This window comes from Squalius cephalus, assembly GCF_949319135.1.
Source record: "Squalius cephalus genome assembly, chromosome: 17".
Taxonomy (NCBI): Eukaryota; Metazoa; Chordata; class Actinopteri; order Cypriniformes; family Leuciscidae; genus Squalius; species Squalius cephalus.
Window position 1 is genome coordinate 22,247,081 of NC_137138.1, and position 11,841 is coordinate 22,258,921.

The window sequence follows — 11,841 nt, forward strand, 5'->3', positions numbered from 1 at the left end:
GTGTGTGCACCCCTGGAGGGGCACAGACTGGATGCGATGGTACAGACGTGGCCGAGGCTATGTTTGTGTACTTTTCCCCCGATCGCTCTGCTCCCGGGTGTTCTGGAGAGAGTTTGCAGAGACCATGTACGCCTACTTATAGCCCCGTGGTGGCCGGGCAGAGTTTGGTTCCCCAATGTAGTGTCTCTCCGCAACTGGCCTCCCATGGATTTACCCATCAGGAGGGACCTTCTGTCCCAAGCAGAGGGCTCAATCATTCACCCTTGACCAGAACTGTGGAACCTGTGGGCTTGGCTTCTGAGGGGGCCCAGCTCGTAGGGACAGGTCTCTCAACCAAGGTTGTGGAGACCATTCTACAATCCAGAGCTCCCTCCACAAGGAAACTTTATGCTCTGAAGTGGAGAGTCTTCACTTCATGGTGTAGTGACCATCAGATGGACCCAGTTAACTGCCCGTTTGGTACAATGCTGGACTTCCTGCAGGAGCGGTTCACTGCAGGTCTATCCTGTCAACTTTAAAGGTTTATAGGTGCTCACCACATTCCATTTGGTGGAATGTCTTTGGGCAAAGACCCCTTGGTATCTCGTTTCCTCCATGGTACTCTGAGGCTGAGGCCTGCAGCTTGCACCAGGGTGCCGACATGGGATCTGGCATTGTCCTTCGAGGCCTTTCCCAGGCTCCCTTTGAGCCTTTGGAGGAGGTGCCAGCTAGATTTCTTAATTTGAAAGCTCTGTTCCTCCTCGCCATCTCATCGCTTAAAAGAATAGGAGATCTACAGGTATTGTCGGTTGCACCCTCATGCTTAGAATTTGCACCTGGCATGGTTAAAGCATTCCTTCACCCTAGACCAGGCTATATTCCCAAGGTCCCCACTAATGTGGCTAGATCTATAGTACTGCAGGCCTTCTGTCCTCCTCCTTTTCAAGATTCGGACCAGGAAAAGAACAATCTGCTGTGCCCAGTTAGGGCACTGGATACCTATGTCCACAGAGATGCCCTGTGGCGTAAAGTTGAACAATTGTTCATATGTTCTGGGCCCCCTAATAAAGGGTCCCCAGCATCTAAGGAGAGAATAAGCGTTGAGTGGTTAAGTGGGTGGTTGAGGCTATCTCACTTTTTTATGAGTCGACCGGACAACCTTCACCTATGGCTGTCTGGTCCCACTCTATTAGGAGTATGGTGGCCTCTAAGGCTCTAATGTCAGGAGTGCCCCTCCAGGACATGTGTGATGCGGCAGGGTTGTCCTCACCGCATACATTCATCAGGTTTTTCTCTTTGGACCCAGACTCTATACCAGGGTCTTGGTGTTTTCGTCCTAGTGCTGCTCTTATGATTTCACACAGGACAGACACTTCTCGCTATGGTGGCGTTGGTATAGACGTTCCCTTAGCGTCAATCAAAGCAGCATGAGTTCCTTTGAAAGGGAACGCCTCGGTTACAACTGTAACCTCGGTTCCCTGAAGAGGGAACGAGATGCTGCATCACCTGCCATATCTCCTACGTGCCTGTAAGTGACTTGCTCAGACCTTAAGAAGCTAGCGCTGCTTTGTTTGGGCAGGCTTTATAGTTTCCTGGTTCATGACATCACCTGCCTCTGACGTTCAGCCACACCATTGGACTGATTTTACATGTGCTTCAAGACATCATCACACAAAGCATTCCCTAAGAGTCAATCAACGCAGCGTCTCGTTCCCTCTTCAGAGAACCAAGGGTACAGTCGTAACCGAGGCATTATTGTCTATGGCGTTCTATGTATCATACTTTCCCGAGTTCTTTGCTTTTGTACTATTGATATATTTTGTTTTTGGAAATACTAAAGTTGTTACTCAGTATTGTTTTTTTGTAAATAAAGGTCTACTGCTGTACTTGATCCAAGCCTTTACTCTGTCTCTCTGCCTGCTCACTGTGATAATATGTCTGTATTTAGTCCTTTAGCTTTACTCATTAGATTTTAGTTTGTTTTGTTATTATGTTTTCTAAAAAGGTATAAACATTTCGAATTGGTGCTGTAAGGGTGAATTTCCTGCAGGGGTTCAGGCTGCAAGACTGCGGAATGACTAAAGAAACGTTGTCAGCAAGATGGTAGAAAACTGTACATTTCTTGCCTATTACCACCCACTGCTACTTATACCAACGACTGAAATAAGCACAGTTACAATAGCTAAATATGTGGGAGAGCGTTGCTTTGTAGAGTGACGATATTGTATTGCAATAGGTAGCACTTCAAAGTCAATAGCAAATCAGAACTAGTTAGAACATTATTTGTAAATGAAAGGGTTTAAAGGAACACTCCACCGTTTTTTCATATTAAACTATGTTATTCCCTTAGCTAAGACGAGTTGATACATACCTCTCTCATCTCAGTGCGTGCACTCAATCGCTCTGGTGCGCGGTGACACTTTGATAGCACTTAGCTTAGCCTAGTTCATTCAATAGGGACCGTTGGGACTAACAGTTTAATATGAAAAACGGTGGAGTGTTACTTTAATGATAATATATGGTTATGGTTACACTTAAAATAGTTACAAAGTAGATTTATTAACTGTAATTTATTACCATTAACTGTATCCAGCATATATGTAAAATGTCCCCAGAGAGAGAGAGAGAGAGAGAGAGAGAGAGAGAGAGAGAGCGAGAGAGAGAGAGAGAGAGAGAGAGAGAGAGAGAGAGAGAGAGAGAGAGAGAGAGAGAGTGGATTTAGAAAAGAGGGGAGAGAAAGACCCAAAGCCAAGAAGGGCCCGAGAATCAAAAAAGCCAGAGCATCAAAGAGACAGAGCAACAGTTACAATCCTCTTTTATCCATTCCCTGACCATGTGACTAAAACCCAAATGTGAGACATTCAAGATGACCAATCCGATAATTACAACTTCCACCATTGTACTAAAGGTGTGACAATTCATTGACCCCCGAAGTACACACATCTTGGCCTTCAGGCCTTGATCACTATCAGCCCCTCTGTGCCTTTAGGACCTCCAAATGGTCATAGGGGAAAGAGTGGATGGAAAACAATAAAGCAAATGCCTTTGTTCATTTAAAATAACTTGGATCTGTAGATTTTCAATCCTACAGTGCATTTCTTCGGTAAATTACAGGTTTGTGTACATTTTTTTTTTTTTTTTTTTATAAAATCAATTCTGTCCAGTAAATAATTTAATTGTATGCAAATCATTATACAGGTGCAATAACAGTGTGGTGTAGTGAGGAACAGGCTGAAGACTCAGAAGATGAAATCCAAACAACATTTTAATAATAACACTCAAGAATCAGGTAACAGGCAGGTAAACGTCTCAGGTTACTGTAACACTTGTTCCCTGAGAAGGAAACGAGACACTGCGTTGATACGACACTTTGGGGGGACCATGTAGCACGTCTGAAGCATGAATGAAACTTGCCGTTGCGTCATGACGTAACATGTGACAGCATATACGGAAGCTACAAAAGGATGCCGACACACAACAGATTTAGCTTTTGCGATAAAGCAAGTCGCTCCCAGGCAGGGGAAGGCATGGTGAAGGGACGCAGTGTCTCGTTCCCTTATCAGGGAACAAGGGTTACAGTCATAACCCGAGATGTTCCCTTTTGAGGGAACTCGCACTGCATTGATACAACACTTTGGGGAACGAGTACCCACTATGCCACAACGAGCTCTGCCTGTCCCAGTGTGAAGCTACACACAGGCACACTTGGGACGAGAACACTAGAGTGCCTGGTGTAGAAGGAATGTCCAGGCTATAGAATCTGATAAAAGTATGAGGGGTGGCCCATCCTGCTGCATCGCACAACTTCTCGGATCGGGGCCCCTAAAATGAGGGCTCTAGAGGACACCATGCCTCTGGTTGAATGAGCCCTCACGGCCAAAGGTGAAGGCAAGCTGCGCACCTGATAGGCCATAGAGATAGCCTGAACGATCCAGTTACTGATGGTCTGTTTGGATGCGGGAAGCCCCTTCTTGGGCTAATCAAAGCACACCAGCAACTAGTCTGACTTCTGCCATGAAGAAGACCTCTGGACATAAATCTTGGGAGCTCTGACAGGGCAGAGCAAATTAAGTCTTAATTCTTCTTCATCCACCGTCATGTGAGGTGGAGGATGAAAAGCCTGCAGAACTGTAGGCTGTGCAACATTAGATGGCATCTTAGGCACCCCTCCAAGGTCTCACATAAGTAGGACCTCTTTCCCAATGCCTTCCTGGCCTGAAGGACGGTCTTCAGATCCGTTTTCTCAGGAGGTTGTGGGCAAGAGTGCCACCTAGAGTCCCAAGCTCTCTGATGGGGACCTCTAGAAGCAACACTCCTTCTGTTCTGAATGGAAGGCTGAATTAAAATATCTAACTTCTCAAAGTCAGATAATTTTCCATCATTTTAATTCCTCAGAATTAAATGCAGCCATAAACTCTGGATAAGTAAAACACGGTCTGAATGGTAGGCTGAATTAAAATATCTAACTTCTCAAAGTTAGATAATATTCCATCATTTTAATTCCTTAAAATTAAATGCAGCCATAGTCACCAGACAATGCTGTTTTAACATTTATTTATACGGTCTCGTAATCTACACACTGCCTTGGCAAACGCGAGATTCGAGCCATTACAATATATTTGGCTTTCATCCTTCGAGAAGAAAGTCAACAGTATTATTTCACAGATCGCGTGTGTCCCTTTTATTCCTGACTCGTAATCTACACGCTGCCTCAGCAAATGTGAGATTCGAGTTGTTCACAATATATTTGGCTTTCATCTCTCGAGAAGAAAGTCAACAGGTGCAAGGCTGCAACACCCGAAAACGCACATCTGTGTGTGTCGAGATATTTCTCAATGAATGCCTCAGCAAACACGAGATCCCAGCCACAGAATCTTTATTTGAAGTTCTTACGAGACAAACAACACCAAATAGGACAGACAGTTTGATACAGAGCGCTTGCTGAAGAGCAAAAAGCTAACTCTGTTGTGTGCCAACGTCCCATTGGAGCTTCCGTGCATGCCGTCACATGTTATGTCATGACGCGAAGCAACGCCAATCAGGATTGAAATAGTTTCACACATGTTTCAGACATCGAATCAACGCAGTGCTAGGGATGGCTGACGCGAAACTGACGTTCCGAAGCTTTGCGAGATCCCGAAGCGCAGATGTTTCGAAACACTGATCCGAAGCGTGATTCAAAACACCCATGTCACGTGACTAAGGCTAAATGAAGCTCCGGAGTGTTTCACAAGTGTTTCGACAGGTGGCATGGTCTGCCGAATCAGCGTTTGATTGACAGGGTTGGGAACAGACCACACAATCGCACATCTGTATAAAAGTGAAGTCACCGCATCTTGACCTCGTGGGTTTTTGAGAGAGGAGTTTGTCAAAGGCTGGAGAAATTATCTGTAAAAAAAGAAGTAGGCTAAGTCCTTCCACAGCAGAGAAATTAATATTTTTTAATAAAAATCTATAAAAAAGTGAGACATTGTGGCTTGATTTCTGTTATTAATATTCATTTTTCATGACCAAAATAACATTATGCACAGTGAGGAGCCTACAGGTTACAAGCTTCACATATTAGAAAAATACGATAATAAAAAAAAATAAAAAAAATTAATGGCTCGTTGTCAAGGTTGTTTCAGATCAACACCTGCAAGTGACCACTAGGTGTCACCGTTGAGACGGGTGTCGGATTGTTTCGAAGCCTCGACACAATATGGCACATTTGCTTCAACTGTTTCATTGTTTCACGAAGCCTCGATCTGCCCACCACTACGCAGTGCGAGTTTCTTCGAAATGGAACTCACGATAACACAACAGTGTAGGTATTACGGTGACCAGACAAGGGGCCCGTTCTTCGTACGTTGCTTATTACATCCGAGATCAAATGACACATCCAAGATGATATCATCGTGCGAATCATGATCTGGCTAACTCGGTTCTTCGAACACACTTGCCGGATATGATTAGTATAGCTGGATTGAGTTATCTGAGATAATTGCGCGTTCATGCTAAGTTTAAAAGGGGATATGTATCGAGAGTAGAAACATTGATCAGCAACGCTGCTATTGGCTGCTCAGCGTGGCCAAAGAGCGCGCTCAGTTTTTCTCCTCAGCAGAGCAAGAACTAATAGTCAAAGTTTATTCGGAATTTTAATGTTTAATCAAAACGCCAGGGAATACCTCAAAGTCTGCAAAAGCCAGGAGAGAGGGCTGGCAAAAAGTAGCAGACAATTTAAATCCGTTAGAAGTGGCCATATTAGATGTTTTTATCACTTATTAGCCTATATTTTTGTATTTTAATAATTGCATAATTACTTTGTGCATTGTAATGTCAGTCACCATACTAGAACATGGGAACAAATAAAAGTGAAGTACAAAAATATTCTACATAATGGTAATTTTTTGTTATATTATAGTCTCTTTTATAAAAGGCACTGTTAAATAAATATTTGTCTGTTTATAAAAGCAACCAAGAAAAAGGCTGAGAAAAAAAAGAAAAGATCTTAGTAGCCTACACTGTAAAATAATTGCTGCATTAAATTAAGGCTGTATAGTCATTTCAACTGTTAAATCTTGAGTAATGATGAATTGCTTTGACTTGTGAAAGTGAAAACTGATAAACTTATGTTAATGTAAAAATATTTTGCCATGAGTTATTGATCACATTTTTCCCCAGTGTAGTTCATTGTAATGACATTGTGTTTTCCTCTTTTGTGCACTTTTACATAATACACCAACACTTGTATCTGTTCTCAAGAAAGTGGTGGCTGAAATATGTGCAGTAAGTGAACATTTTCTAACTTTCCAAAGGAAAGAAAGTATAAGACTTTGTAATGTCCATTTGTTTCCATTGCACTGGACAGTGAATAAACCCTCTCAGAATGTCATATGGAGGAACTAGCCTACCTGCAAGTGCATAAATAACTTTACTTAATTTATACTTGTATGCTTTATGGCTGCAATATAAGTTGCAGGATTCCACATCTACAGAAAGGCCTACAGAAGAGTCTGCACAGACAGAGGAGACATAGGCCTACAGGTGGGCAGTGTATAGCCAACTTTTCCTTTTTATTTGTTGCATGAGGCATGTGTCTAATATCTCTTGTTGCAGGCACTTGACAACTGGCTTTTCTTTACAAAGAACAATTGAAATAAAACTCAAGGAACTAAGCATATTTATCTTTTATTAAACATTTAATGAAAAGTCTTTTTTTTTGGCAATGTTGTGTAATATGGCACATGCAACAATGTCACAGGCCCTGTCAGGTGTGCAACCCTCAGACTTTTCAGACATTGAAATCTTCCCTTTAGTTAGCCAAAGTTCATTTCATTGTGTGCCCTTGTCCTGGCTAGAGCTGCATTGTAACTGGTTTGGGTCAGGGAATGGGGTCATAAAACACCTGTCTGCAGGCAGGAACATGTCATAATCACCTATGGAAAAAATGCAGTTCTGTTAGGATCAGCATAAGTGTATGTAATACAGTGAGCTTGATATTTAATTGTGGAACTTTTCTTACCACTTTCAAATAATGTGCATAAATGTGAATCTCTGAAAATTCTTAAGTCATGCACAGATCCTGGCCATTTTGCTTTCACATTTGTGATATGGAAGATTTTAGTCAACTGCCTTTTTTTATTTGATATAATATTAGGCTACTAATCTGGGATATTAAGAATCACAATAGTAACTGGGCTGCACATTTACATTGTGAATCCCCTTTCTGTTCACATAATACCCTTCATTGAGGCCTTGATGGCAGTCTATGGTAGCCTATAGTCTATGGTACCAATCACGTTAGTGAAGCCTGAGTGACATATCTGTAATCGGCATGGTCATGATTGTATGATCTTCATAAAAAATTATGATAGCCTAAAAAAAATAAAAAAAACACTGCTTTACAACATTGGGTCTTAAGTGGCTTGGAAATGCCACCAAAAAAAAAAAAAAAAAAAAAAAAAAAAAAACTAAAACTGTTTTTTAAACATAAAAGCGACAAAAAACGACAATCTCACGAATCACGAGAAAAAATATATATCTCAGAAAGTGCACTATCGCGCTGTGCTGGACTTCCCGTATCAGCTCCGCTTATGAAGCCGCGGTCTAATCCTGTTAACATGAAATAAGCCAGCTCCCGAGCAGGTTTAAGTTTGCGCACATGTTGCTATGACAGCAAGTCCAGGATGAGCGTTGAAGAACCAAACAATCCAAGATCATGCCAAATCGCCAACAATCAAATCCAGCTAAGTGAGTTAGCGACGTACGAAGAACGGACCCCAGGTTTAAGTTTGCGCACCTGTTGCTATGACAGCAAGTCCAGGATGAGCGTCGAAGAACCAAACAATCCAAGATCATGCCAAATCGCCAACAATCAAATCCAGCTAACTGAGTTAGCGACGTACGAAGAACGGGCCCCTGAACTGAACGTGACAACAGGGACACGGTGTGAGTCACCTAAACGAGTGTCGCATCTGTCTTTTGTTCTTTGATGGAAACGCCTGATGCTTTGCATAAAATTTATGATTTTATTCATAAAGATACTAAATATAAATACTTTGGATGTTATATGTTTCCACAGAGCTATTCACTTTTTGTTTATGGGCAGGTTATGGAGTCAGTCGTACATATTTCGGCTATGGGTGAAATGAGGGTGACGGTCTAAAGCATCGATTTTTCAGTCACTCTCCTGCCCGCTCCCACCCACAACATTCATGTTTTGTCCCGGTACCACCCGCAAAAGCCCACATAAAAGTATAAATAGATTTTTTTCAGTACATCCAGAAAATTTCCATGAAATAGTTTCAAGTTAGGCTACGTGTCGCCTAGCCATATTTGTAGGTTATGCATCAGCATAAAGGTTCCTGATAAATTACTTATTAAAGCATCAACATTCACAAACCACAGATCATTTTAACAGAAAAGCAAGCATTGGCTGCAGTGTGCATGGTTTGGCATGGCAGAATGCGTGCAAAGAGCGCTCCCTTCATAATCCCTAAAAAGCTGACATCTCAGTTCATTGCGATCTCACAAAACTCCATTATAATCCATAAAGCTGACTGCACAATGAATCTTTCATAATGCCTACACTGTTTATTCTTAGATATTTCTATTTTGCGGGAGTCCCACGAATCGTTCCCCCCTCAGGTCCCGTGGGAGTGCAGGTCTCTAGTTAGCAGTTACCCCACCGAGCACGATTCCAGATCCAGCACGAGAACGCAATCACAGTTACGGTAGAAATGGGATAATAGAGACTGGTCGATTACACTTGAATTACTTCTAAATGCTTAATTTTTACTAATTCACTAATTAATGTATGAAGTAAAAAGAAAAAGCTAGTATGATAAAAATGAATTAATACAATTAACCAATTATGCTGGTTTAAGTAAACAACCCAATTTGCTGGGTAAATGTAGCCCAATATGTGTTCTGTCCTATATTTACCCAGCACTTGGGATAAAAACAATCCAAATGGGTTATTTTTAACCCAGGTTTTTTTTGTTTTTGTTTGTTTGTTTGTTTGTTTGTTTGTTTGTTTTTGCACCCCAAAAATGATAGCATTCAAAATACTTGGAATGACATTAAACAGCAGGGAAGCCTGATCTGGGGTCCGTTCTTCGTACGTCGCTAACTCAGTTAGCTGGATTTGATTGTTGGCGATTTGGCATGATCTTGGATTGTTTGGTTCTTCAACGCTCATCCTGGACTTGCTGTCATAGCAACATGTGCGCAAACTTAAACCTGCTCGGGAGCTGGCTTATTTCATGTTAACAGGATTAGATCCCTCATAAGCGGAGCTGATACGGGAAGTCCAGCGCAGCGCGATAGTGCACTTTCTTTCTAAGATATATATTTTTTCTCGTGATTCGTGAGATTGTCGTTTTTTGTCGCTTTTATGTTTAACAGTTTTTTTTTTTTTTTTTTGTGGCATTTCCAAGCCACTTAAGACCCAATGTTGTAAAGCAGTTTTTTTTTGTTTTGTTTTTTTTAGGCTATCATAATTTTTTATGAAGATCATACAATCATGACCATGCCGATTACAGATATGTCACTCAGGCTTCACTAACGTGATTGGTACCATAGACTATAGGCTACCATAGACTGCCATCAAGGCCTCAATGAAGGGTATTATGTGAACAGAAAGGGGATTCACAATGTAAATGTGCAGCCCAGTTACTATTGTGATTCTTAATATTCCAGATTAGTAATATTATATCAAATAAAAAAAAGGCAGTTGACTAAAATCTTCCATATCACAAATGTGAAAGCAAAATGGCCAGGATCTGTGCATGACTTAAGAATTTTCAGAGATTCACATTTATGCACATTATTTGAAAGTGGTAAGAAAAGTTCCACAATTACAGTTTTTTACGATTGCTATGACAGATTTTTCAATACTTTTAACAATTTTCCAAAACTCTTAACACAGTTAGCACTACATCCGCCTGTGTAAGCTATACTATTAACACAGTTCTTGTTGCTTTACAGTTTTTTACAATCGCTATGACAGTTTTTTCAATACTTTTAACAAATTTCCTAAACTCTTAACGCACCAACACACCTAAAACACACAATTGGCAAAACGGTTAATTTCATGCTCAAAATCACACATTGTAAACTAAACTCCAAAACTCATTTTCAAAATACAATAATACACTAACACAATACACAATGTCTAACAAAACACTGCAAACATGTTTCAAAATCAAATAATTATTCAAAACACTAACATATGTTCTCTTCCAACAGGAACATTTAGTCAATCATAACACAATGACAAAAAAAACACTATCATCAGCTGAAATTACAGAAACTGCATTATTTTATGTCAGGTCTGCCCTTATACAACAGACAGTATATTGTATTACTGTAATCATAGATTGTGTTTTGCACTGCAGTTTTTTTTTTTTTTTTTGGAAGTCTCTATATTTTTGTTTTGTTTGTAATGTAAATGCATGCATTTTGTTGTTGTTGTTTTTTTTGCAGCAGAAATTCAATACAACAAAATACTGTAAATGACCCTAGAGTAGCTTTATAGAATGTATGGTTTGTGAAAAAAAGAAGACAGAGAAAGAATTGCTGCAGTAACGGCTTTATTTGCAACAGGACATTTCTGCAAGATAACAAAAATATTGCAATATAGCTGCCATTTACAGTATTACTGTATGTGAAAATACAAAATATACAAACAGAAAAGGCCATCTTCTAATCTGCCCGGTCTTCTGCATTTGTCCACGTTCTCATCCACATCACACCTGATATCTTCCCTGGCAAGGCATCTTGGGAAGAATCTTTTACAGTAACATGCCTTATCCACCCCTGGCAGTGTTCAGCTGTGATGTCTTGTATGCAGCATCTTTTGCATACAGGAGGGACATTTGATCCTGTGGACTATGGTCAAAAACCTTTCATCTCCAGGCTAAGAAAACTCCTCAATGGGGGTTGAGGAAAGGGAAGTAAGGGGCAAGGAAAATGGACATCATCCTCTGATGGGCGTCAAACCAGGCTGTGACTAGACGGGAATGGTGGATGCACATTGTCCCATATTTGCATAACTTCAATCAGCTGTTTCTCACTAGCAATGGAATAATGTGAAAATACAAAATATACGAACAGAAAAAGCACCAGAAGAATAAAAAAAAAATAAAAAAAGAGTCATCTTCTAATTATTTGCAATACAGGGGATATATAAAATACAGGGGATATATTTGTGTTTCAATTCACAATATAAACAGCTGTTTACCTTGACTTTAGCCTGTAAGGTTAGGTTTAGAACATGGTGTTATCTGTTCTGACATACAGTGTTAAAGCATTGGTAAATTTGGCAGTAAAAATCCATTGTTTTGGTCTTGTTTGAGCTTGTGTGTAAAAGAAGTTCAA